The sequence below is a fragment of the Mauremys mutica genome, chromosome 1 (assembly GCF_020497125.1).
Source record: "Mauremys mutica isolate MM-2020 ecotype Southern chromosome 1, ASM2049712v1, whole genome shotgun sequence".
Lineage (NCBI taxonomy): Eukaryota > Metazoa > Chordata > Testudines > Geoemydidae > Mauremys > Mauremys mutica.
Window position 1 is genome coordinate 278,354,604 of NC_059072.1, and position 26,696 is coordinate 278,381,299.

Sequence of the window (26,696 nt, forward strand, 5' to 3'; positions counted from 1 at the left end):
ATATGCAGGAAATACTGCAGGGGTCGGCAACCTCTGGCTCGCGGCTTACCAGAGTAAGCACCCTGGCGGGCCGGGCCAGTTTGTTTACCTGCTGCATCGGCAGGTTCGGACGATCGTTGCTCCCACTGTCCGCGGTTCGCTGTCCCAGGCCAATGGGGGGTGGCAGGAAGTGCCGCGGGCCAGGGACATACTGGCCGCGGCATCCAACTGCCCCATTGGCCTGGCATGGCAAACCACGGCCAGTGGGAGCCACGATCAGCTGAACCTGCCAATGCAGCAGGTAAACAAACTGGCCCGGCCTGGCGAGCAGCTTGCCAAAGGTTGCCAGCACCTGAAATACTGAATTTGGGAATTAGACCAAGATCCCTTTTTTCCCCACTTGGTTCATGTCTGTCAGACCTACTCTGTAAGCCTTGCTAACTGAAGCAGTTATTCCAATATTCCCAAGGCATTGCTAGTTTGTTTTCAATTAACAAAGGCCACAGCAATTATCTAATCCAAAGGAAAGTAAAACTATGATAATGTGGGAAACACTAATTTATATTAGCATTTTTGTTTCTTTTAAATCTCCTACTTGTATTTTTCTTCTCCTTCATGCACTTAATTATAGATCTTATACTCTGAAGTAGCTAGACGCTGTGTAGGGAAAGCAAAAATTCTTTTATCTCTTTTTGCCACAGACCTCCTGGTCAGACTTATCGCTAGAGAAGTTTCAGCTCAGTAGGAAACTTGTCATTGCTGCCCATTGACATATTTAGGTTTCAACTTCCATAGAGAGAACTAATAAGTATTTGCTTGTATCACATAGAGGCAGAGAAAGTAATTATGAATATATATTCACTGATGCCCTTAACATGTAACTAAAAATGTTGTTGAGAACAGGATAGGAGTCCGAGTTTATAAAAAACATCTGAGTAGCTGACTACTTATATGTTCCCACTGCTGTACTATCAGAGCCATTCCTCTAAGTTACTTATAACTGCACACTACCCATCCATAATAAGGGGCAGATTTCTGAAGACACTAATGGGGTTTGGTGCCTAAAATCTGTGTCTTTGATAATCTCCCCTACAGTCACTAAGTGCTGCTGTTTCAGCTGGTGTACAGGGTGCATCCAATACTAACAACTTTTACATCAAGATTAGAGGTTTTCTAAAAGATATGCTACAGGAATGATTTTGGGGAAGTTCTATGACCTGTGCTATGTAGGAGGTCAGACTAGATGATCACTGTGACGTTCCCTTCTGGTGTTATCTGGACTAGTGATCTGCTAGGTCACTCCAATCCTTGACTCTGGGAGCCAGACTTACCCTGCTTTTCTGTGAGAACACCCACTCCTGGCAGGGCCGGTGCAAGGATGTTTCGCTCCCTAGGCAAAACTTCCACCTTGCGCCCCCCCGCGCCTCCACCCTGAGGCGCCCCCCTTGCGGCAGCTCCCCACCCTCTGCCCTGAGGCACCCCCCTCTGCCCCAGCTCACCCCTGCTCCGCGCATGAGCACGAGCACCCCGAGCACACCGTGGCTGCTTCACTTCTCCCGCCTCCCAGATTTCCGGCACCAATCAGCTTAGGCGCCACAAGCCTGGGAGGTGGGAGAAGTGAAGCAGCCACGGCGTGCTCGGGGAGGAGGCAGGGCAGGGGTGAGCTGGGGTGGGGAATTCTCCTGCATGTCGCTCCCCCCCCTTACTTGCTGCAGGCGGCCCTTCCCGCACTCCCCTGCCCCAGCTCCCTCCACCTAAATGCCAGCGGGGACTGGGATGGCCAAAGATCCGGCCGCCGCAGTCGCTGCCGAAGAAAATGCTGCCTCCCAAATCCCAGTGCCCTAGGCAACCGCCTAGGTCACCTAAATGGCTGCACTGGCCCTGACTCCTGGGCTGTTCATGCACAGCCTCTGGCAGGTAAGCTGCTCCTTGGATTGTGCAACCGAATGATACTAGCCAATCAGGGCCGCCCGGGGGGGGGCAAAGGGGGCAATTTGCCCCGGGCCCCGGGCTCCGCAGGGGCCCCCAAGAGAAGAGCGGAGGCTCCCGCCTCCGCCCCTCTCCTGGAGCCTCAGCGCATCAAGCGCCGAGACTCCGGCCAAGCCCCTGAGCCCCGCCCCGCTCCGAGCCGCGTGGTGAGGGGGCGGGGCTGGGAGCTCCAGGCTGAGCTCAGCTCCCTCCACTCGGCGTGGAGCTCCCAGCCCCGCCCCCTCCCCACGCGGCTCTGAGCGGGACGGAGCTCAGGCCCTGCCGGCGACGCGCTCGGTAAGAGGCCGGGGCCGGGGGGGAGAAGCCGGGGCTGGGGCCGGGGCTGGGGGAAGAAGCCGGGGCCGGGGCCAGGCAGGCAGGCGGGCGGGCGGGCGGGCGGGGGGGGAGAAGCGGGACCCGGGGCCGGGCGGGGGGGGAGAAGCAGGACTCGCCGCCGCCGCCGCCGCCGCCGAAGCGCAGCCCAGGGGCCCCTTCTGTTCCGGGACCCGCCGCCGAAGTGCCCCGACGGCCCGCGGCGGGGACCCCCCCCCCGCCACCGAATTACTGCCGAAGACCGGGCGGCGGGTCCCGCTTCGGCGGTAATTCGGCGGCGGGGGGCTCCCGCCGCGGGTCTTCGGGGCACTTTGGCGGCGGGTCCCGGAACGGAAGGGCCCCCCGCCGCCGAAGACCCCGGGCCCCCGGAATCCTCTGGGCGGCCCTGTAGCCAATATCTCCAGTCCCAAACACAATCATAGGAACCTCCATCTTGCAGTGTCCAGTTATGCCCACTGGACACTGCAAGTTTATATGAGTTCATCAATTTAACAAACAAATTGATATGCACCAGGCTTGTTATCCCAAGGGGAGTCTCTGACATGCTTTAAACCAAACACACTGCTTCAGGTAGAATAAACAAAGAGATTTATTAATAACAAAGACAGATTTTAAGTGATTATAAGTCAAAGCATAACAAGTTGGATTTGGTCAAATGAAATAAAAGCAAAACGCATTCTAAGCTGATTTTAACACTTTCAGTGCCCTTACAAACTAAGATGCTTCTCACCAATGGCTGACTGGTTGTCCTTCAGCCAGTTTCTTCCATTTGATCAGCACTTCAGTCGCTTGGTATGATGTCTATAGATGGAGGTGGAAGAGAGAGAGGAAGAGCATGGCAAACATCTCTCCCTTTTATCATGTTCTTTCTTCCCTCTTAGCTTCCTCCCCACCCCTTCAGAGTCAGGTGAGCATTACCTCATCACAGTCCCAAACTGACCAAAGGAAAGGGGGTGACTCACCTGAGAGTCCGACAGATCCTTTGTTGTTGCCTAGATCAGTGTCCTTTTTCCTGTAAGGCTGGGCTGGGTTTGTCCTATACATGCCCTGATGAGGTGTGAACTGCCCCTCTACTCTTGCAGAGTTTTTGCCTGGGTTTGTTTAAAGACATGAAGACACATTTTCAGCCTCATAACTATATACATGAAATTACAACCTACAACATTACTATGACATTATTGTAATAACAATTACTATAACATCACTATAACAACAATGCTCAGTGAAACATGAGTATTCCAAAGACACCCGACATGACAAACTTTGAATTGGATACCACACAATCATTTTATAAGGATGAACATGGGGGTGCTGGGTGTTTCCCTAAGGTACAGGGCATCACAATCACTATGGTCTCTTCTGGCCTTAGAATCTATGCTCTATGGAGTACATGTAAAACACAGACTGTAATGCTGCATCAGAGGCATGTCCATTGCACTTTCAGAGAAACAGACTGGTGTGGGAGAAATGAACTGCTATTCTGCATGTACCCCTCCTAATAGCACATTTTTTTTTTAAAAAAAGGTAAAAGTGAGCTATAAACTTGGTCTAGGGTCCTGTAAAAAAGCCAAAAATCGTTTATGGTACTACTCATAGTGCTTAAACTTAAGCTCATTCAGGAATCTTTGCAGGCTCAGAGTCTTACTCCATGTGTAGTCCCATTGAAATAATATGATTGATCATGACATAAGGTACCACTATACATTGGCAACACTGGGATCATAAATTTTAACAATCAAAATAATAATTTCAGTTTGTCCATGTTGAGCATTATTCCCATTTTTAATTAATGACACTCCCTTTAGAAACTAGTGCATTGAAAATATGTGTATTCATTAGTGTCACTAACTGGCTTATTTCAAACTGACAGCATTATTGCTGCAATGATCTACTAGTGCCTATAACAGGCTTGTTATTAAAATTACCTGTCATTGTCACTTATATTCCCAGCTGAACACAGCCAGCAGTGATTCACTCACACAGACAGGCGCGTGCGCTACTCATTATACTCTCCCTTTCGATTCAGGCAGGATTATTGCGTGTTTGGTTGGGGTTTTTTTTGTTGTTTTGTTTTTGGTGCCTTAGAAAGTATTGCTGGCATTCTCATCTATAATTTAATATTCATTATGCTAATAACGCCTCATGTTACTCTTCACCTACAAACTAACCTATTTTAACTTTAGAGCACTTGCATTACTTAAAGAAGTAGTAGTGTTATTTTTTCTGTAAAAAATAAAGTCTTTTATAGACTCTCTTCTCATTTTTCATTTTGGTAGAAACAGATCCAGTTAATCCCCCCACAGGAGGTATGTGTTCAGTTATCTGAATCTAATAATGAAAGGACTATTCTCCTATAGACTGCATAGGGCTGGGGAACTAAAAGTTTAAGCTTACAGGATTTCCAAGGAATTCTTGCAATTCATGTTCACTGCCCACTCCGCCTCTCAATCCCTCTCCACATCAAAAGATTTCAGCCTCCAGACTCTGCTGAACTTGCTGGAGGCCCACTGAACAGCAGAGACCCCCTGTGTTTCTGTCCCAGCTCAAGAGCTCCCTGCTCAACCCATCCTCACATCATTGACATTTTTTAAGCATTGCTTCAGTGGAAACCCCAAAAACAAAACAGAAGAGAAATCAATGCAGCCTCAAGAAGTTAATATATCCTGTTTTCCTTTGTGTGTGTCAGGGGCGGAGGGGGTGAGGAATATCCACTGGAGCCAATCTGTGTCCCAGTCTCAGCTGTCCAGCTCTGTGGCGTTAGAAAGTTCTGAGGCCCTAAGGAGGGGCTTTCACAATGGCAGGGGAAAGGGTAGAGCGGGGTCGGCAACCTCTGGCACGCGGATCACCAGGGTAAGCACCCTGGCGGGCCGGGCCAGTTTGTTTACCTGCTGCGTCCGCAGGTTCGGCCGATCACGGCTCCCACTGCCCATGGTTTGCCATCCCAGGCCAACGGGGGTGGCAGGAAGCCGCAGCCAGCACATCCCTCATCTGCGCCGCTTCCTGCCGCCCCCATTGGCCTGGGACGGCGAACCAAGGCCAGTGGGAGCCGCGATCAGCTGAACCTGACGACTCATAAGAACATAAGAATGGCCCTACCGGGTCACACCAAAGGTCCATCTAGCCCAGTATCTGTCTACCGACAGTGGCCAATGCCAGGTGCCCCAGAGGGTGTGAACCTAACAGGCAACGATCAAGTGATCTCTCTCCTGCCATCCATCTCCATCCTCTGATAAACAGAGTCTAGGGACACCATTCTTTACCCATCCTGGCTAATAGCCATTTATGGACTTCACCACCATGAATTTATCCAGTTCTCTTTTAAACACTGTTATAGTCCTAGCCTTTACAACCTCCTCAGGTAAGGAGTTCCACAAGTTGACTGTGCGCTGCGTGAAGAAGAACTTCCTTTTATTTGTTTTAAACCTGCTGCCTATTAATTTCATTTGGTGACCCCTAGTTCTTGTATTATGGGAATAAGTAAATAACTTTTCCTTAACCACTTTCTCAATATCACTCATGATTTTATATACCTCTGTCATAGCCCCCCTTAGTCTCCTCTTTTCCAAGCTGAAGAGTTCTAGCCTCTTTAATCATTCCTCACTTATCTAATCTTACTCGGGTGGTAAACAAACTGGCCCGGCCCACCAGGGTGCTTACCCTGGCGAGCCGTGTGCCAGAGGTTGCTGACCCCTGGGGTAGAGCCTACTGCAGGGTGGACCTCTGACTTTCTATTCATGCAGGCTCCCTGACATCCATGCTCATACATGGAGGAGAACATGGAGCTTTTAGACATCACCACACTTGGTGGAATACTGCCTAGAAAGTGGCACATTATTAAGTGACTGTGGTGTTCACAGTCTATACTCTACTGTAGGTCGAGAAACTGAATATGGAACAAGACCTACTTTGTTATTTAGCATTTTATTAATGACTCTAATTTGTCCAAAGGCAGACATCCCTCAACAATATATACAGCGAAGCCAGCCAAACTCTGCTCTCAATTACACCAATGTGAATCCTTAGTAACTCTGTTAAATTTTCCTGAATAAAAAAGAACTGTAGGATTGGGCCTAAAGCAGGGGTGGGCAAACTTTTTGGCCTGAGGGCAGAGGTGAAAGTAAACCGGTATGGTGTAACGGCAAAAGCCGGTACGCCATGCCGGACCTGACCAGCTTCCCCAGGCTGGTGATTTAAGGGGCATGGGGCTCCCTGCAGTGGCTGGAGCCCAGGGGCCTTTAAATTGCCTCCCGAGCCCTGCTGCCAGAGCCCTGGGGTAGCGGCGGCAGGGCTGCGGCAGTGATTTAAAGGGCCCAGCTGCTGCAGGGAGGCCTTGCCCTTTAATTCACTGCTGGATGTCTGCCACTGCTACCCCAGGCTCCGGCAGCAGGGCTCAGGCGGCAATGTAAAGGGCCTGGAGCTCTGCTGCAGTAGCAGCGGCCAGAGCCCTGGGCCCCTTAAATCGCTCCTGAGCCCCAGGGCTCCCAGCAGCCTCTGCAGTTGGTGATTTAAAGGCCCCAGGGCTCCCAGCCACAGCCAGAGCCCCGGGGCCTTTAAAGGCCCCGCCTCTTCCTCTTGAGGCCACACCCCTGCCCAGGACTCCGGTGTACCGGTAAGTCCTTTTAACTCACTTTCACCCCTGTCTGAGGGCCACATCGGGTTTCCAAAATTGTACGGAGGGCCAGTTAGGGGAGACTGTGATTCCCCAAACAGTCAGGTGTGGCCCGGCCCCTGCCTCCTATCTAACCCCACCTGCTTCTCACCCCCTGACAGCCCCCCTCGGACTCCTGCCCCATCCAACCCCCCCTGTTCCCTGTCCCCTGATGCCCCCCCCAGGACTTCTGCCCCATCCACCCCTCCATGTCCCCTGACCGCCCCCAGCCCCCCGTCCCCGCATCCAACTCCTCTTCTCATTCCTGACTGCCCCCCTGGGACCCCTGCCCCCATTCAACCCCCCCATTCCGCACCCTCTGACTGCCCCAACCCCTATCCACACCCCTGCCCCCTGACCACCACCCCGAACTCCTCTGCCCTCTATCCAACCTCCCCTGCTCCCTGCCCCCTTACTGCGCTGCCAGGAGCACCGGTAGCCAGCGGCGCTACAGCTGCACTGCCCAGAGCACGGAGCCAGCCACACCACCGCACAGCACAGAGCACTGGGTCAGGCAGCAGCTCTGCAGCTGTGCTGCCTGGCAAGAGCGTGCAGCCCCACTGCCCGGAGCATTGTGCCGGCGGCACAGTGAGCTGAGGCTGTGGGGGAAGGGGGACAGCAGTGGAGGGGCCAGTGGCTAGCCTCCTGGGCCAGGAGCTCAGGGGACAGGCAGGAGGGTCCTGCAGGCCGGATGTGGCAACAGGCCGTAATTTACCCACCTCTGGCCTAAAGGCAACACTGAACTGCTTTGGGGCGATCTCTTGTTTGTGATTAAATGTGAGTGTCTCTGGCATATTAGCCTGCAAAATTTGAACAAGCTGTAGAGGTGGTGAACACAGCTGTTCATTAAGTCTTACTGACAGGTTCACAGAGTTATTCTGGCACCCAGGTGTGCTATTTTTGATGTTACATTTATTAGCAGTGGAAATGAAGCACTACTGGCCAAAACACAGATAAATAAATAAAATGAGGGGAACCTGATAGAAGATATCTCAAAAATAAACATGTGCCTGATAAACGTTAAAGCATTTGCACAGCTGTAACCAAATTTCCAGTGGTGATAAACTAATTTCCTTCCAAAGCTTAAATTTCAAGGAGGCTATATTCACAAATTGCTCAGTGAGAGCAAAAACAAGAAGTCTGGTGGCACCTTAAAGACTAACAGATTTATTTGGGCATAAGTTTTTGAGGGTAAAAAAACACTTCTTCAGATGCATCAGTGAGAGCAGTGCATTTTAAAATAACTAAATAAAAGGTAAGGGCAAAAATTTTCAGGCCTGAGTGCTTACATCTTGGCATCTAAATAATGAAGGGCCTGGTTTTCAAACGACCTCAGCATCCACCAGTTTCCATTTAGGTGTCTAAGTGAAATGGCTTAGATTTTCAAAAGAGCCCAGCACCCAGCAGCTCTCATTTAGAAATAATGGGATGACTGGTGTTTAAAGGAGGTCAGACATAACCCAGGAGTTGAGTTCCTTTTACAGAATAAATGGTATTTGCATTAATATTTTTTTCCATTTTCAAGTTTCAAGCCAAACCTTCTAATGATAGCGACTGAATTAGATTTTAACTACTTTGTATTGGTTAGTTGGAGGCAAATTTTCTAGAATGGTTATAAAATACAGCACTAATTTAGATATCACATTTCACTACTTATTAAATATTGCTTCTCTCTGACTATGGAAAAAATCACTAGAACTATTTTTTAAAAGATGAAAGTGCACAAATAACTCATCTGAATGAGTGTTATTTGTTTTAAATTCTAAGAGAACCCTCTCACTTCTGCTATAGATATGTCACATTGTATTCTGCAGTACATAGGGACTTTCGGTAGCCATATTCATTAGATTCTACGTTTGTTTGTTTGTGGAGAGGGATGTCTTATTTTTGTTTGTGTTTTGTTTTTATTCCTGACACAAGCACAATGCTGTTGTTAACATTCCTTGAAGCACCAACAGTGGTTCTTCAGTGTTACCCTCTGGGGGTCAGTCTACGTAATTTATGTTTTTTAATTTGGCAAATAATTGTGTAGCTGCTCTAGTGGTGGGTGCTCCATCAATCCATCAGTTTTATAACTATTATATAAAAAGCCTGTTTTCTCTTGTGATAAGAGTTTCTTCCCCACCATGAAAACAGCAGGGCATAAGCTTCGATAGCTCTTAAAATGCTAGAAGGAACAGGCAGCTAAATACATCAGCTTATGCATTGCATCTCCAAGGGATCATCGTGGTCTGTCTGGCTTCTGGCTACTGTGTAAGCCACAATAAGCAGCAAGCACTAGGAAATATTATTGTTAAAGTGCATATGTAAGAAAAGGGCACTCCAGGAGTAATTTACTCCTTACTCAGGAGTTAAGCAAACCAAAGTTAAGCAAACCAAAGACGGGAGGCAAACATAACAGCAGGGTTCATGGTAGCTCATGCATTAGGATGACACCATCATGACATAAGTATGGTGTTGTCAATAGTATCAAACACTAAATGCCTTTCCTGTGTAAAGGACAATAAAGTCCTCTGTAAAAGCATATTGTCTATTATATATTATATAGTTTCTCAGTGTACTTGACCTTGATAATCTCAAAATACCCATCCAGGCATGAACTTTCTGTTTGCAAAATGTACTGATATTATGATTCACCTGCAATCCTTACCAAAATATATTCCACAAAGATACCTTTTGAGAAAGGTAATTGGAAATTACATAACTAAATGGAAATATCTAAGGCGTCATTAAAATGTTTATATGGAAACACTGTGTTACCTCCTTTCTACTGTACAAACATTGGGCCAGAGAGAAAATGCATCTATAGTATGGTGGTCAAGGCACTCACCTGGGAGTCCAGTCCAGGTGCCCATTCCAATGAATATTTGTTTATATTAACTTTAACAACTTCAACAGGAGAGATTGAGAGAGACCTGCCCCAGAATACTCCATAGAATAGTGGTTTGGGTAGCATCTTACTGACGAGCAGACCGATTTCCAGATAAACTCATTATCACAATCGGGGGATGTCCCGGACAATTGGACAAAGGAAAATATAGTGCTCATATTTTAAAAAAGGGAAGAAAGAGAACCCAGGGAACTACAGAGTGGTCAGCTGCACTTCAGTTCCCAACAAAATCATGGAGCAGGTCTGCAAGGCATCCATTTTGAAGCACTTGGAGGAGAGGAAGGTGATCAGGAACAGTCAACATGGATTCACCAAGGGCAAGTCACGCCAGACCAACCTGATTGCCTTCTATGATGAGATAACTGGCTCTGTGGATATGGGGAAAGTGGTAGATGTGATATATCTAGACTTTAGCAAAGCTTTTGATATGGTCTCCCACAGTATTCTTGCCAGCAAGTTAAAAAAGTATGGATTGGATGAATGGACTATAAGGTGGATAGAAAACTGGTTAGATTGTTGGGCTCAACAGATAGTGATCAACGTCTCGATGTCTAGTTGACAGCTGGTATCAAGCAGAGTGCACTAGGGGTCAGTCCTGGGGCTGGTTTTGTTCTATCATCCAGATCATTAATAAAGATGATGGATTAATTGCACCCTCAGCAAGTTCGCAGATGACACTAAGCTCGGGGGTGGAGGAGAGGTAGATACACTGGAGAGTAGGGATAGGGTCCAGAGTGACCTAGACAAATTGGAGGATTGGGCTAAAAGAAATCTGATGAAGTTCAACAAGGACAAGTGCAGAGTCCTGCACCAAGGAAGGAAGAATCCCATGTGCTGCTACAGGCTGGGGACCAACTGGCTAAGCAGCAGTTCTGCAGAAAAGGACCTGGGGATTACAGTGGATGAGAAGCTGGATATGAGTCAGCAGTGTGCCCTCATTGCCAAGAAGGTCAATGGCATATTGTGCTGTATTAGTAGGAGCATTGCCAGCAGATAGAGGGGGATAATCACTTCCCTCGATTCGGCACTGGTGAGGCCACACATGGATTATTGTGTCCAGTTTTGGTTCCCCCACTACAGAAGGGATGTGGACAAATTGGAGAGAGTCCAGCGGAGGGCAACAAAAATGATTACGGGGCTGGAGCACATGACTTACGAGGAGAGGCTGAGGGAACTGGGGTTATTTAGTCTGCAGAAGAGAAGAGTGAGGGGGGATTTGATAGCAGCCTTCAACTACCTGAAGGGGGGTTCCAAAGAGGATGGAGCTTGGCTGTTCTCAGTGGTGGCAGATGACAGAACAAGAAGCAATGGTCTCAAGTTTCAGTGGGGGATGTCTAGGTTGGATATTAGGAAACACTATTTGACTAGGAGGATGGTGAAGCACTGGAATGGGTTCCCTAGGAAAGTGGTGGAATCTCCATCCTTAGAGGTTTCTAAGGCCCAGCTTGACAAAACCCTGGCTGGGATAATTTAGTTGGTGTTGGTACTGCTTTGAGCAGGGGGTTGGACTAGATGAACTCCTGAGGTCTCTTTCAACCCTAGTATTCTATGATTCTATGAAGAGGAACTATGTACAGAAATGAAATAACAAACCTTTGACTCTGTATAGTTATAGCCTGCAACTGTCCTGTCCTGGGTGTCTTTGGGTATGTCTACACTGCAATTAGCTACCTATGGCTGGCCTGTGCCAGTTGAGTGAGGCTTATGGGGCTCAGGCTGAGGGGCTGTTTAATTGTGATGTAGACGTTCAGTCTTAGAATGCAGCCTGAACTCTGGGACCCTCCCACCTTGCAGGGTCCTAGAGCCTGGGCTCCAGCCTGAGCCCAAACATCTGCACTACAATTAAAAAGCCCCTTAGCCCGAGCTCTGTGAGCGTGAGTCAGTTGGCTCAGACTAGCCACGGGTTTTTTAAGTGCTGTGTAGAAATCCCCTTTGTTTTTGTCCCAGCACTAAGTATGTCCCAGGAAACCAAACACGGCATCTAAAGCATACAGGAAGTGTGGCTTTTCTATGCTTCCTGGAGGACTTACTCTATTGCACAAGCAGCAAACTCATTTGGGATGTGGGAGATCTGGGCTCAAGCCCCTATTCCAGTGTCAAGTATCAGAGGGGTAGCCGTGTTAGTCTGGATCTGTAAAAGCAGCAAAGAATCCTGTGGCACCTTATAGACTAACAGACGTTTTGGAGCATGAGCTTTCGTGGGTGAATAGCCACTTCGTCGGATGCATGTAGTGGAAATTTCCAGGGGCAGGTATATATAAGCAAGCAAGAAGCAGGCTGGAGATAACGAGGTTAGTTCAGTCCACAATTCCAGTGTGGAGATTTGAACCTGAACCTTCTACATCCCAGGTGAGTGCCCTGGCTAATGGATTTAAGGGCAGCATCACCACCACTTAGCCTTATGAATCTTGCCCAAACATTTTTTTTTTAAGAAAATGAAAAAGCAATTCACCAAAATAGACATGAATTTGCAAATCTGCACATTTTTTTTTAGTGAGAACAAACAAAAACATGTTTTAGCTCAAAAATTTTGCCTACCTCTTGTTTTAGTCACTCAATTTGATAGAGCATCCATAAACACAAATCAAGAAACAGAAATATGTAGAAATACTATTAACAATTAAGAATTTTGGCATAAGATCAAAGCATTTTAAAGTACTTTTCCATACACACATAATATAGTCAAACAAAAATACCATAAGAGAAACCTATACAATGAAGGAAATGTATACTGTAGTTTGTGTAATTTCTAGTGTATAATGCTTACGTGGTACAGTGGACTAACTTAGTACATATCTCTCAAATATAGTGGTGTATAATCTGCTCTGTTAGTAGGGTTTCACCTGCACTAAAGCCGATTCATAGATTCTAGGACTGGAAGGGACCTCGAGAGGTCATTGAGTCCAGGCCTCTGCTCTCATGGCAGGACCAAATACTGTCTAGACCATCCCTGATAGACATTTATCTAACCTACTCTTAAATATTTCCAGAAATGGAGATTCCATTTGTAGTAATCAGAATTGCAGCACTGTAGCCTCACACATTAAGTTCAAAACACATCCCCTAAAGTCATTTTAATAAAGCTTTTCAGAGAAGCTTCTTGGTTTATTTTCTAACATGCTTTCACAAAAAGTTAATTTTGCCATAATTAAATAAAAAACAGTACTTACAACATTTCCCATTAATATAATTATGTCATTGTCATATATTTATGAACATAATATAATTATGTCATTTGCCACAGTTATTTTTAATTTGTGAAAATGTCATTGCAACGTGTAACTATCTTGTATAAACAGAGGTGATTTTGTATAACCTCAGTACAACAGGAAAAAAATGCTATATTTTACCTATAAATTGCCAAATCTTGCAGTCCTTACTCTGCCAAGAATCTCACTCTTTGTAGGATCTGAGCCAATATTTGAATATGAAAAAAAAGTGTTTTTCTTAAATTTGGGAGAAGTAAAATGGTTCATAAATGCAGACTTATTGTTACTATCTGAACAGAATTATAAACCCTTAAAAATAAGGGGATTATAAAAAAAAATCTGAAACACTACCAAAAGAAGCACAACTGAGTATGGTAATAAACCTCAGTTCATTTCAGACAGTGTACATGTATTAGATGTTGTACTGGCAATTTAGTAATGGAAAAAGTGACAAGCTTTTGGCAGGTCTAAAGTAGAATTACAAAATACTGTATGTAATGCTCTCCAAAAACCAGTATTATCTACTTTCTGCTGAAAGTGCTCAGAAATCTAATGCTGACACATTCTAACCCTAATTCCAAACTAAGCTTCTCAATCTTATTAAAAACATAAATGATTTTCTTTTCATTCCTTCTTGGTTTAAAAAATAGTCTCCACATTCCTTTTAGTAATACCGTGATGATTGCCTTTGCACACTGGTTTATCATTTATTAGTCAAGGTATTTAAAGCCTTTGTGTACCTCCTAATTTAGCTACCAGTGCATAACATTGGTTTGATTCTGCCAAGTTTAACTTAGAAATCTAAAAAATTATCAATATTTTTTCCTGAAAATATTCAGTAGTCAGAATTTTCTCTGTCCCACCCATTCCTATATCTTTTCATAAATAATATTGACATCTTCCCACAAGGGCGAAAGATGGATGACAAACTATAGTACGTTGTGTTACAGTTCAGGGCAACATTCACTTGTCTTTCCCCTCCATTGTCCCTTGAGGGCACCCATTGTAGGCTCCTGCCTTGTCCTCTGTCCCCTCTTTTGGGTACTCAAGCTCTCTAAAATTGGGAAATGACACATTTTTGGTTGTCCAGGCAACCTTAATTCTGCCTTTCTGTGAATTCTTTTGGTGCATTAAATGAAGCAGTGGCCCTGAAGAAAAAATAACAAGTGATCATGTAGTGAAACACTGCACCATAATGCACACATGAAAGCGGGGAGAAAGAAGATGGCCTACGCAACTGCAAAATGGAATTTCTAGAATGTAAGTGCGTGAATTTGTAACCTAATATTGTTCTTTAAAATGCAGCTTTATGTAAGTTCCTATGTTGTTTTTAAAAGGGAAAAGGTAAAATCAAATTCTACCATGTAATCCCACTGTAATAATCCTCTCATTAATAGGATTTGAACCCTGAAACTTCAGTACTTCTGCCACTGGAGCGGCAGGATTAACTACATTACAGGACAAAGCTGGTATCCTCAGTGAGCTGGGAGGAGATGGGCTGTTGAAGCCAAGTAATGAATCCTGAGGAAAGATAGAGCCCTCCCCCTCCACCCCTTTTCTCTTCCCTATCTGGGAGTTTGGAGACTTCCTACCCTATGTACTCCTCCCAAAATGGAATATGGACTCGGAGGACCATGTGCTAGTTTTAGAAGGTTGTTGATGAGTGAGGGGAGCAGCTCTGAGTGTTTCCATTATAGTCTGAGCTGCTGCTATTGTTTGGTAGAGATTATGGAGGAGCTATTATGGCATTAAATTAATAAAGAACTAAACAAAGGTAATGTAATTAATAGGGTCCTACCAAATTCACAGTCCATTTTGGTCAATATCATGGTCATAGGATTTTAAAAATCATAAATTTAATGATTTCAGCTATTTAAATCTGAAATTTCATGGTGTTGTAATGGTAGGGGTCCTGACCCAAAAAAGGAGTTGAAGGGGGGTTGCAAGGTTAGTGTGTGTGTGGGTGATGGGGGGTTGCAGTACTGCTACCCTTACTTCCGTGCTGCTGCTGATGGCAGCTCTGCCTTTAGAGCTGGGCTGCTGGAGAGTGGCGGCTGCTGGAGAGCAGCGGCTGCTGGCAGGGATCCCAGCTCTGAAGGCAGAGCAGGATCCTCAGTCAGCAGCGGCCACTCTCTGGCCACCCAGCTCTGAGGGCAGCAGCGCAGAAGTAAGGATGGCATGGTATGATATCACCGCCCTGACTTCTGTGCTCCTGCTGCTTGGGAGCTGCCTTCAGAGCTGGGCACCGAGCCAACAGTGGCCGCTCTGCAGCTGCTCAGTTCTGAAGGCAGCGGAGAAGTAAGGGGGGCAATACCACAACCCCTGCTAAAATAACTTTGTGATCCGTCCTGCAACTCTCTTTTGGGTCAGGACACCCAATTTGAGAAACGCTGGTCTCCTCTGTGAAATCTGTATAGGGTAATAGCACATGAAAGACTAGATTTCACAGGAGGAGATCAGATTTCACTGTCTGTGATGCGTTTTTCATGGCCGTGAATTTGGTAGGCCCCTAATAATTAATACCATTCGAGATGGGTATATGGAAAATAGATCTGGTCAAACTAACCTATCTTTTTTTGATGAGATTACAAATTTTGTTGATAAAGGTAATAGTGTTGACTAGTTAGAAGTCTGTAAGGCATTTGACTTCGTACCGCATGCCATTTTGATTAAAAATCTAGAACAGTATAAAATTAACATGGCACACATTAAATGGATTAAAAGCTGGCTAACTGATAGGTCTCAAAATTTAATTGTGAACAGAGAATCATTGCCATACATTTGTGTTTCTAGTAGGGTGCCACAGGGATCGGTTCTTGGCCTTATGCTATGACATTTTTATTTCTGACCTGGAAAAAAACATAAAATCATCACTGATAAATTCTGCAGAGGACAAAAATTCGGGGAGTAGTAAATAGTGAAGAGGACAGGTCATTGATACAGAGCAATCTGGATAGTTTTGTAAACTGTGCACAAGCAAACAATGTGCAGTTTGACATGACTAAATGTAAATGTACACATCTAGGAACAAAGAATGGAGGCCACATTTAGAGGATGGGGGAGTCTATTCTGGGAAGCAGTGACTCCAGAAAAGATGTGGGAGTCATGGTGGATAATGTGCTGAACTGAATTCCTAGTGTGACTGTGGCCAAAAGGGCTAATGGGATCCTGGGATGCATAACCAGGAGAATCTTGAGTAGGAGTAGAGAAATTTTTTTGTCTTTGCATTTAGCACTGGTGTGACCACAGCTGAATACTGTGTCCAGTACTTGTGTCTACAGTTCAAGAAGCTGATCATAGTGTCACCTTCTGGCCTTGGAATCCATGAAAGCAGTGTGGTCCCAGTTCTTTACAATATGCATGTGTTTAGTTATTTTGGCAATGCAAGCAACAGAAGGGAAATGGTTACCACTATCTCCTTCACTGGTTGTCTTGACTGGGGAATAGCTTAACACAGGGGTCGGCAACCTCTGGCATGCGGCTTGCCAGGGTAAGTACTGACACATGAAGAGAAGGGAGTTACCTTAGAAGTGGAGAACCAGTGTTGACCAGGCCAATTCAATCAGGTTGGATGTGGTCCACTCCCAATAATTGAATTGGTCCTGTCAAATTTGTTAGTCTTTAAGGTGCCACTGGACTCCTCATTGTTTTTGTGGCTACAGACTAACATGGATACCCCTCTGATACCTAAATAACTCTAAATCCCCACATAGCCTGAGCAGGGGAGGAATGCCATACCAAGCCCCCTTCTCCATTGTGGACAAAGGGAATGAAATCTAAAGAGTGTGCACCTCATTCGCAGTTACACTAAAGCAATAATGGTAAGGCTTCTTTAGTGTATCTGAGAATCAAGTCCAAGATATACATTTACAATGAGAAAGTGAGAAAGATGTTAAAGATTCTAGTTAGAAGTGTGTATGTTATGTTGTATAATGTGGAAATATGTTCAAGTCAGCCCTTCATGCTCATTTATATACCTACAGAGCAAGAATTAATTCAGAGGCCACACTGGTATGGACTTTAGTAGATCAGAAGTTTGCAGGTCTTTATGTAGTCCTGAATAAGCAAAAACAAAGTTATTGAATATAATGTTAACTATACACAAATAATAATTTATTATAATTAATAATTAATTTAAAAAACACTTCAAGTCTCAGAATGGTTAAAGCTGCTTGCAGGTGAACTCCAAAGAAAAAGTAACTTAATGTGCATGGGAGCTAAAATAAAGCTCTGCAACTAATATCCGCTTACTCTCTCCTGAGGTAGAGGTGGCAAGAATTTGAAGAAAAATGGCCGGTATACATTTAAAATAGCAAAAACAGCAGACTTGAAAAATGATAATTTTTTTCTCCAATAAAAGTTATGTTTCCAAAACCAAGAAAGCGGTAAAAAAACAACACATTGATCTCTCTGTTGTTTACAACCCATGTAGTTTTTAAAGTAAACAAAAAGTGCTGTGAAGTATTTCAAGCTCTTTTACATTTTCATTATAGACAAAATTTGTAATCATTTTGTCTAAAATGGCACAAACCAATAGCAATTACACTTTTCAATACCTTTTTCTCAGCATCAATTCAGATTTAAGCTTTATAGTATAATTGATTTTTCATGGAACAATAAATCTATAATTTAACCTGCTGTCCCAGCAACATTAAGGGTTGTTTTTGTTTTGTTTTGTTTTGTTTTTGGAAAAACAAAACCCTAGATTTTTTAAATTCTAAATAGACTGATGATACTTTTCAACTCATAGCAGTATTTTCTATCAGTAAAATAGTATCATGAACATAAATCTCAACAATACATTTGAGATTCATAAATCTAAGCAAGCTAACATTCTATGAAATACATGTTGGAAAATACATGTATATAAAGCTGTTTGGTAATTTGGAAGGCAAACAGGGTTGTAAGTGCTCTTTTTGTTACCATGAATAATATAATTTGTCTCGGAAATGGAAAGTAAGTGTTTAAAGAACAATAGAGCTAAAAGAGTGGTGACCATTGTAAGTGTCTCTTGGGCAATAATTAATTCACAAAAGATGTGTCATCATTGTTACAATATGAATGGAATGAATGAATTTTTGACATTTGCTTTTAATTTACAAGCAGCAGAAAGCTATAGCATGACAAGGTTGTAAAGAAAACAAATGCATTTGTATAAAAATGGATTGAAACAAAGAAAAGTTCTGATTTATGAATGAAGAGAGCAATTTCTCTAAGGATGCAATGCTGAATGATTTGAAAAGATTGGAAGATTCATCTATATCTGCCTAAAGCTGTGATTTCTTTTTTGGAAAAGGAAAGCTGAAAATCCCAAATGATAAAGTTTGGGGGCATATAAACATTAGGAAAATAGCCCCTTCAGGAAGACTCCATAAAGAAGGCTATGTCTACACTACTCAACACTTTTGGCACCATGTAGGGTATGTGTAGCTACATGTCTCAGTGGAAAGCAGGCCGCATCTGCACTGCTGTGTGTAGCTATGCATGTCAGTGTAAAGCTCTGGCACAGCAGAGGTAGTGGGGCTTTATCAGCTTCCCTCTGCCAGAGCCTTTCACTGTGGCGAGGAAAGATTCTGGCAGGAGGAAGGCAGGAGGGAAAGTCTGAGTTTTTACCTACTGCATCCCCCTGGCCAGAACCTTTCCAGCTGCCAGAGTCTTTCCCTGTGGTGAGTGGGGAAGGGCTCTAGCAGCAGGGAGATAGCAGAGCCTTTCCCCATTGCCAGAACCTTTCCCTGCTACCGGCCAGGAGAAGAGAGCAATGCTTTCTGGCTTGGAGGAGGAGGGGAGACATTAAACTGCTGAAAAAACAGTCAGTGTGGTGCATGACTCACCACCTAGGAATGACGGGTTTCAAAAGGTCACCCTGGGCCTGGACCCTCCCCTCATCACAGGGAACAGGCTGGGCAAACAGAGGCTCTGGTGAATGGCTTGTTGCAGGACCACGTGCAGTCAAACCGTGAGTGGAGATAGTGGTGGTGGGGGGAACCCCTTCCCCATTCAGGACATAAAAAACAGGCAGGAATTGCACAGGGTGGCAGGAGGGAGTGGGCACAGGTTCCCTGCTCCATAGAACCCCCACGTAGAAGCAATCCGGATGATCAGCGGCGGATTGGGGGTGGTGGGGAGACAACCCCTTCCCCCATAGCAGGGTATAAAAGCAGGCTGCAGTTGGGGACACAGCAACAGGGGGGAGCAGGCACTGTTTCTCTGCTCCATAGAACCCCCCGGTGGGTGACCAGATGTCCTGATTTTATAGGGATGGTCCAGATTTTGGGGTCTTTTTCTTATATAGGTTCCTATTACCCCCCATCCTGTGTCCCGATTTTTCACATTTGCTGTCTGGTCGCCCTACCCTCCACATAGAATCAGTCTGGATGGTGAGCAGGAACAGCAAGGGGGAGCAGGCCCGTCCCCAATTCAGGCCATAGAAACAGGGTGGAGTTGGGACATGGTGGCAAGGGGGAGCAGAAACCCCATACGTTCAGCTCAGAGACCTATTTGAAACAAACAAACAAACAAAACAACTTCCCTGCTGCAACTGCAAGGCAGCAGGGAGAGGAAGGGGGCAAAAAGTAGCACTCAATCCACTCCTACATAGAACTAGACCAGTGGTCCCCAACCTTTTCATCTGGCAGGCGCCAGACGAAGGACCGTGGCGGTGGTGGAACATCCGCCGAAATGCCGCCGAATTTCTGCGGCATTTTGGCAGCGACGCCTCTCGATGACGTGTCTTGTCGGTGGCAAGTGGCATCATCGAGAGGTGTCGCTGCCGAAACACCACAGAAATTCAATGGCATTTTGGCGGATGCTCCACCGCCGGCCAGGACGCGGGCGCATTTAGATGGGGACCCCTGAGCTAGACAGTGTTAGGTAGGGGAAGGCAGGAACATTCCCCTTAGACCCCTCCCCACCCCACCCTCAAATCACTACAGTAGGGAGAAAAAAGGTACTGGAACCAACACAATTTCGCATATAGCCCATACAGTGGGCGGGGATGGGAAAGAAAGCTCCCACTCTCCTTCGGCAGGTGAGAGGGCTCTGGACAGGTCATTTCAGCCCCAAAAGGCAGTCCAGACAGTTAAAGGGGGAGGAAACCTTGCTGCAGCAGGGAACGCAAGGCCCTAGGGGATTATCTCAGACCCAAGTGGGGTTCCCATAGAGGGCCAGAATAGAAAGAAAGAGGGGGAAACAGAGAGAGAGAGACAAACAAACAAAAAACAACCCACACACTTTCCAGTCTGGTAAAGCAGTGGTTGGGCTGGACTAGGAGATAGGAAGTGGATAGGGGGCTACAAGGCATTCCCTGTTTCAGTCAAGGAGGGAGAAGGGGCAGGAGCTGGTAAGCAGTCTCAGCATAGCTCCGGAGGGACACAAAAAGTGGCAAGGAAGGGGTGCACAAAAGGGAAGGCTTAATTCTCCTTTTCCTCTGGCACTAGTGGAATGGGGTAGCAATAGGAGAACAAATTCACAAAGGGAAGTAGAGCTGATTAGAGGGAGTATAGGTACAAGAAGGAAAAGAAAGGTGGGAGTAGGCCCCTCCCATAGCAGTTGCAATGTACATGGATGTTTAGGGAATCATGGTGCAGTTTTCCCCTGCTGTAGCCAGAACACAATGGAATGGGGGGAATTTGCATAACTCCCTCAGCTAGTTTCATTACCACAGGAACCCAGAAAGCAATCAAATCACACACAGGGTGGACCCAGTGCAGTTGGTTGGACCCAGGGCAAGCCAGGGGCAGAGTCCATACAGCAAGCGCAAGTGGCTGGGGAGCTTGGGGTAGTGCACCGGAGTATCAAAGTCAGCCTATCAGGCTTGGGGAAATGGGGGCTCCAGGTGCAGCTCTCACTCACCCAGCTGACCTAGTGGCATCTGATGTGGGGCCAGTTAGCATTCAGCTGATACAATTAATTAAAGGTATTGCGTATGAGGTTATTTCCACAGCACTGCGGGCTTACAAAGAGGAACAGGTCATGCAGATCCAGGACATCCCACTCAGGTGATTTCAGGAGCAACGGCAGATGCTCAGGGAAGGGATCGCCATCCACTAACCCAGACAAATGTTTTTCATGGTAGGTAACTTTGGTGTAGGACAGTTGTCAGTGTGGTCCAGAGATCAGTGGCACCACACACGTGGCACAGCTATGAGAAAAGTTTTAATGAATTCATACAATTTCAGGAGCAGGAAGGACAGTGGGCAACATGGCCCATTACAGAGGAACAGGTGTTGCGGTACATGCTGTCATTGGCAACCCATCAACTGGCATCCTCCACAATTTTGAATCACCTTTTGGCCATTACATTTGTCAGTAGGCTAAATGACTGCCCTGATCCTTGCGGGTTTTTCTTCGTTTGAAGGTTTTTGGCGGGATGCTCACGTAGCGGTGGACCCAGGGATGATTCTTGCCAGCAAGTTAAAAAAGTATGGATTGGATGAATGGACTATAAGGTGGATAGAAAGCTGGCTAGATTTTCGGGCTCAACAGGTAGTGATCAACAGCTCAATGGCAGTTTAATGCATACTGAACGTATGTAAGACCACAGGTGGAAAATAAACATTAATCGGTTGTGTTCTCATTTCAGATACGGGACAGCTGGCTATACACACGAGGGTGTGGATCTATGGGCACAGTATTATGTTTTGAGTGCATAGGCACTCATCCAGGTTGCCTGAGGGCTCCCAGTTGGGATTTGGTGGCAAAGCATTACTCATTTGGCACACACAGAGGCGCATGTTATGGGATCAACTGATACCGCTGTTGTATGCTGTGCGGGTACGTCAGCGGCCACTGGATACATTAGTGATACACTTGAGAGAAAATGATCTGGGAACACTTAAAGGGGTGGAGTTAAACTAGGAGGGACCTGAAGCATATCCTGGCAATTTTTCCGGCATTAACATTGTCTGGCTGGATATGCTTCAGCGCAGGATCTGGCGGGGAGCCATGAACCCCCCAGGATGGACGTAACCAGGAAGTATGTGAACAGGGAAGTGGCCAGATTCTTGTTGTCCTTGTGGGGGACAGTAATTTTACATCCTGGCATAGTCTATGGGACACCACAGTTATTTTGGGAAGATAGGGTGCACCTGTCAGACTCAGGTGTTGCCATATTTTTGGCTGATATAAAAGAGGGCATTGGGAGATGTCTGGGAACTCGGCTGGGTGTGGGGAGGAGGGAGCCAAGCTAATGGCTGGTGCCTCCTTGTGGCAGATTTTCAGTGCTGGTACTCCATAAAATAAGGCACAAAAGAACAGATAAATGGCTTGAAAATGAATTAAGGAGAGGTGCTTGGTAATTGAGCAATCTGGGGGCAGTTGGGGACTCCTCTGATTGGTACAGCAGGGAGCCAACCCCGCATCATTATAGTCCACCTTAACCCCTCCTACGAAGGGGGGGTGGTCAGTAAGGTCCCGGCAAGGGAATTACTAGAGGGACCTGGATGAAAAGGGGGTGGAGGGGGGCTGGTGGAACCCTAACACTAATCTCCCCCCTCCCCTGAATTGGAGGTTCCCAGCAGTGGATCTGCTGGAGGGACATGAATGGAAATGTTGGGGGGGGGTGCTGAAAAAAGCACTCATGCCCCCGCCCCAGTGAATTGTGGGGGTTTTCACCTGCATTGCACATTTTATCTGCCAGGTTAGTCCCAGACATCTAATAATAAAGATGCGGCCTGATTAAACCAATATCTAATGTCTCCTGTCATTCTTTTGGCATAGCCAGACAACCTTTCCCTGCTACCAGAGTCCTTAACTGCAGTGCGGGAAGGCTCTAGCACAGGGGTCGGCAACCTCTGGCACATGGCTCACCAGGGTAAGCACCCTGGCAGAACGGCGAACCGCAGCCAGTGGGAGCCGCGATTGGCCGAACCTGCCGATGCAGCAGATAAACAAACTGGCCCAGCCCGCCAGGGTGCTTACCTGGTGAGCCACTTGCCAGAGGTTGCCGACCCCTGGTCTAGCAGCAGGGAAGTGCCAGCAGCTTTCCCTCCAGTAAGGAAAAGGCTCTAGCTGCAGGAAGCCATTTCCTATGGCCTCCCAACTGCCAGTCGCTTTCCTTGCTGCCAGATCCTTTGCCTGCAGTGGGGAAAGGCTCCAGCACCTGGGAGGTAGCAGGACACTACACATGACTAAAAATAGCAGTGTAGACAGGAAGGCATGGCTTTAAGTTCATCTGTACTCTACTTGCATAAGTACCCAAGTACATATTCTACATGTCACCAAATGAAGCATGCAGTGTAGATGTTATCACACTGTCTCAACTAGCTCATGATTGTGAGTGCCTGCCACAGAGCAGACTGTCAAACATAGGGCAGATACATCAAACTGGTGGTGTGTTCTATTATTAGATTTAACCAAGCCAGCAAAAAATGTGAATTCCTGGGTCACTATAACAATCCTACCATAAAGTCACAAACAGTCCCCTTAGACTCACAAGGTTATCTTGCAATCCAGACAAACTGGACTTTCTGATAAATGGACACTCCAAATATCACACCATGTTCAGGTTGCTTCCAATCCCAAGAGACCAGTCACTTACCCTAGATCAGTTGGCACTCTAGATCTTTCACCCAAGACAATGCCTGTAGCCAGTTCTGTAATAAACTATCTAAAGGTCTATTAACTAGGAAAAAAGAAATGAGAGTTGTTTACAGGTTAAAGCAAGCCTATACACACATATGAATCATCATCTAACTCCTAACAGTGACAGAGTTGTAATGATCTGTCAGTTCAAAGTGTCTTTCAGTGCAGAACTAGGGTGCAGCCCTTGGGGATATCTGGCTTCAGTTTGGTGTGTCTGGGCCTGTCAGAGTTCCAACAGCCAAAAAGATGGAAATTTTTCCTGTGACTTTGTTTTATTTCTTTCACTCTGCTTCCAAGTCCAGAGGAAGAGCTTCCTTGCAAGTAGCATTTCTCAGGTGTGATAGGGCCATTAACCAATCCTTTGTATTGCAATGTTCCTTGATGGCCCATCTGATTTTGATAGTCCTTCTGGATGGGCAGGAGGGATGATTCCCATGCCTGTGTTCCCAGGTTCAGAGTGATAAAGGTACATATTTTCTTATAACATGGAAAACAGATGTGAGGTTGGTAGATCAGTTGCTAGCTCATGCCACAGCCCAAGGGCAATTCACGTGTGGATTAGTATAGATCAAAGTGTTAAATGTATAACAGTGTATGTGGTGTTTAAACTTTATGAAAACTAATGGGACATTATTTGCACTGTTTTCACTTATCTGCATTCTGTTATAATGTAGCAAACATTTACCTTGTGTATTCCCCTGTAACTAAATAACCCATCATACAAGAAAGAAGCCTAGTGAAATGAAAAAGAATTCTAATAGAAAAAAGCTAATTTCAAAGCAAATGGCCATTGTGTATGATGATCATAGGTCAAAGACTCAAAATGAATTCCTTACTCTCTGTCATCAAAGAAAAAGCCCATGTGGACAGTGACCCTATCAACTTGTGACCCGTGACAAGAATCTATCAGTATGGATTCAAGGAAATATCCTGGAACTTTGGACTGTTTGGATTCTTACAGGGAAGTGTACCAGATGCAATGCAGAGATCCCCAGAGACAATCTAGGTACCCTGAAAAGACTTTTGGAAAATTGGCAGTTTATTACATCGCTGCCGGCATTTGGAATTACAAACTCTGAGTCACCTATGCATATATTTTACCTGCTTTAACCTCTCAGTAACTCATTTCCTTTTCTTAGCTAATAAACATTTAAGTAGCTTACTATAGAATTGGCTACCAGTGTTGTCTTTGGTGCAAGATCTAGAGAATCAACTGATCTGGGTTAAGTGGCTGGTCTCTTGGGACTGGAAGCAATTTAAATGTGATGTGATTTTTTGTGTAAATAACCATTTTCACAAAGTCCAGTTTATCTGGATGTCTAGATAGCCTGGAGTGCCGAAGGGACTGTTTGTGACTCCATGGTAGGACTGGCATCGTGATCCAGGAGTTCACGTTTGTCACTGGCATGGTGCAATCTAATAATAGAACACACCGCCAATTTGGGCTGTCTGCCCTGTTTTCTGATAGTCTGCTCTGAAGTAGGCACTCACAGTGGCGAGGTACTGCAGAAAGCATGACAACAGACAAGTGAGATGAATGCATGCAGCAACTTACAAGAATTTCATAAAGTCTAAACACTAAATGAATTCTTATAAGATTAATACCTATCTTGAGCAAAACTAACATACAGGTGAACTGCTCTGAGGTTGTCAGTCTTTAGTTAATGTCTGCAGCCTGGGCAAGATCTGGCCTGCCAGGGTCATGGATGTAGAATAAATATAAAACTTATTTTTATTTTGACCACTGCCCATCCTGTCTCAGCAGGGAGATGTTTGGTCAGACAAGGAGGAGGATAGCCAACTGCTGGGAAGAAGGGAGACTGAAGAACTCACGCCCAGACATGCTGGAGCCTAACCCTTCCTTCTATCTCAAAGTGCATGTGGGAATATGCCTGGGGGAGTGGCCAACACTGGCCAACCAATGAGGATATGGGGATCTGGTTGGCTCTCACAGCTCCCCTTCTCCAAGTGTTAAGCCTTCCCTAGGGCCAGTGGCAATCTGCTGCAATCACTGCTCTGCCTTCCCTCCTTCCTTGTAGTTGAGGTTTATTAAGTTTTGATTCCTTGATGCTTTGCTCAGTTGTGTGTTTTGGGATCAGGAAGGATTTTTTTTCCCTGTTGGGCTAAATATTCAGGAGTCCAGAGAGTTTTTTGCCTTTCTTGCAGCTTTGTGCCACCACACTTTAGTTTAAAAGTAAGGAAACCTGAATTCTTCACAGACTAAGGTCCCCCTACTTCCCTCTACCTCCTCCAAGGTGAGAGGATTCAGAAGTGAGCTGAATTCTAGGTGCAGGCTGAAGAGGGTCTATCCTGAGTTATTGTTTATATGGTGGGAGCCCTGTAACCATGCGCTGGACCAATTCAATGTCTGGTCTATGGTGTGTGACAAATACCTTCTCCATTGTTAAGTTAATAAAGTTGTGGCCTGCTGTATAAATCCATCCTGTGTCTCTGTCATTCAGCTGCATGTACTGTGATGTACACTGTGTGGCATAAACAATGTCAGGAAGTGGCAAGGGAGGGTGAGGAAGAAACTTCAAACAAAACACAAGCTAGAAAAGATTTGACAAGAAGCACAACATTACTACCAAAGCAGCAACCTGTGCAGAATGCAGTTCCTTAACTTTAAATAGAGCTTTATCATTTTATGGGAAGAGGGAGGTCCCAGTTTGTAGTTTTTGTTTTTCAGTCTGAACCTAGAGCTTCAAGCAGTGAAGATATATTTTCTGCTATATAATCGGTTCCACTGAAGGAATGTTAATTCGGTTCACTGCCTTATAATAAAACAGTGGAGTTAGGCAGTGAAAATGTGTTATCTAATTGAGACCAACAATTCCTAAACAGAATAAATGAATGCCTTAAAATAATAGTAAATAAAAGTAGTCAGCAGGCCTAATATATGGAAAAATATAGTTGCAGAAATTAGACTGATATTTCACATGAGGTAAAATAATGAATTCTACTGAACAAGCAATAAGGGAGAATTAGAATGGTAGTTTGAAGGGGAAAATGAACTCAGAATTGTGCTAAAGTATGGGTCTAATCATCAGCTAAAGTAAATCAGCATAGATCCACTGAAGGGAATGGA

At 45.5% G+C, this 26,696-nt stretch overlaps 1 long non-coding RNA gene across 1 annotated transcript; it reads left to right on the top strand.

Annotated features, from left to right (window-relative positions):
- The first annotated feature begins 6,830 nt into the window (after nucleotides 1–6,830).
- Nucleotides 6,831–25,935, top strand: LOC123362102. The gene is made up of 3 exons (XR_006576342.1): nucleotides 6,831–6,889; nucleotides 21,609–21,799; nucleotides 25,371–25,935. It is a non-coding gene; the product is annotated as an uncharacterized LOC123362102 (long non-coding RNA).
- The last annotated feature ends 761 nt before the right edge of the window (nucleotides 25,936–26,696 follow it).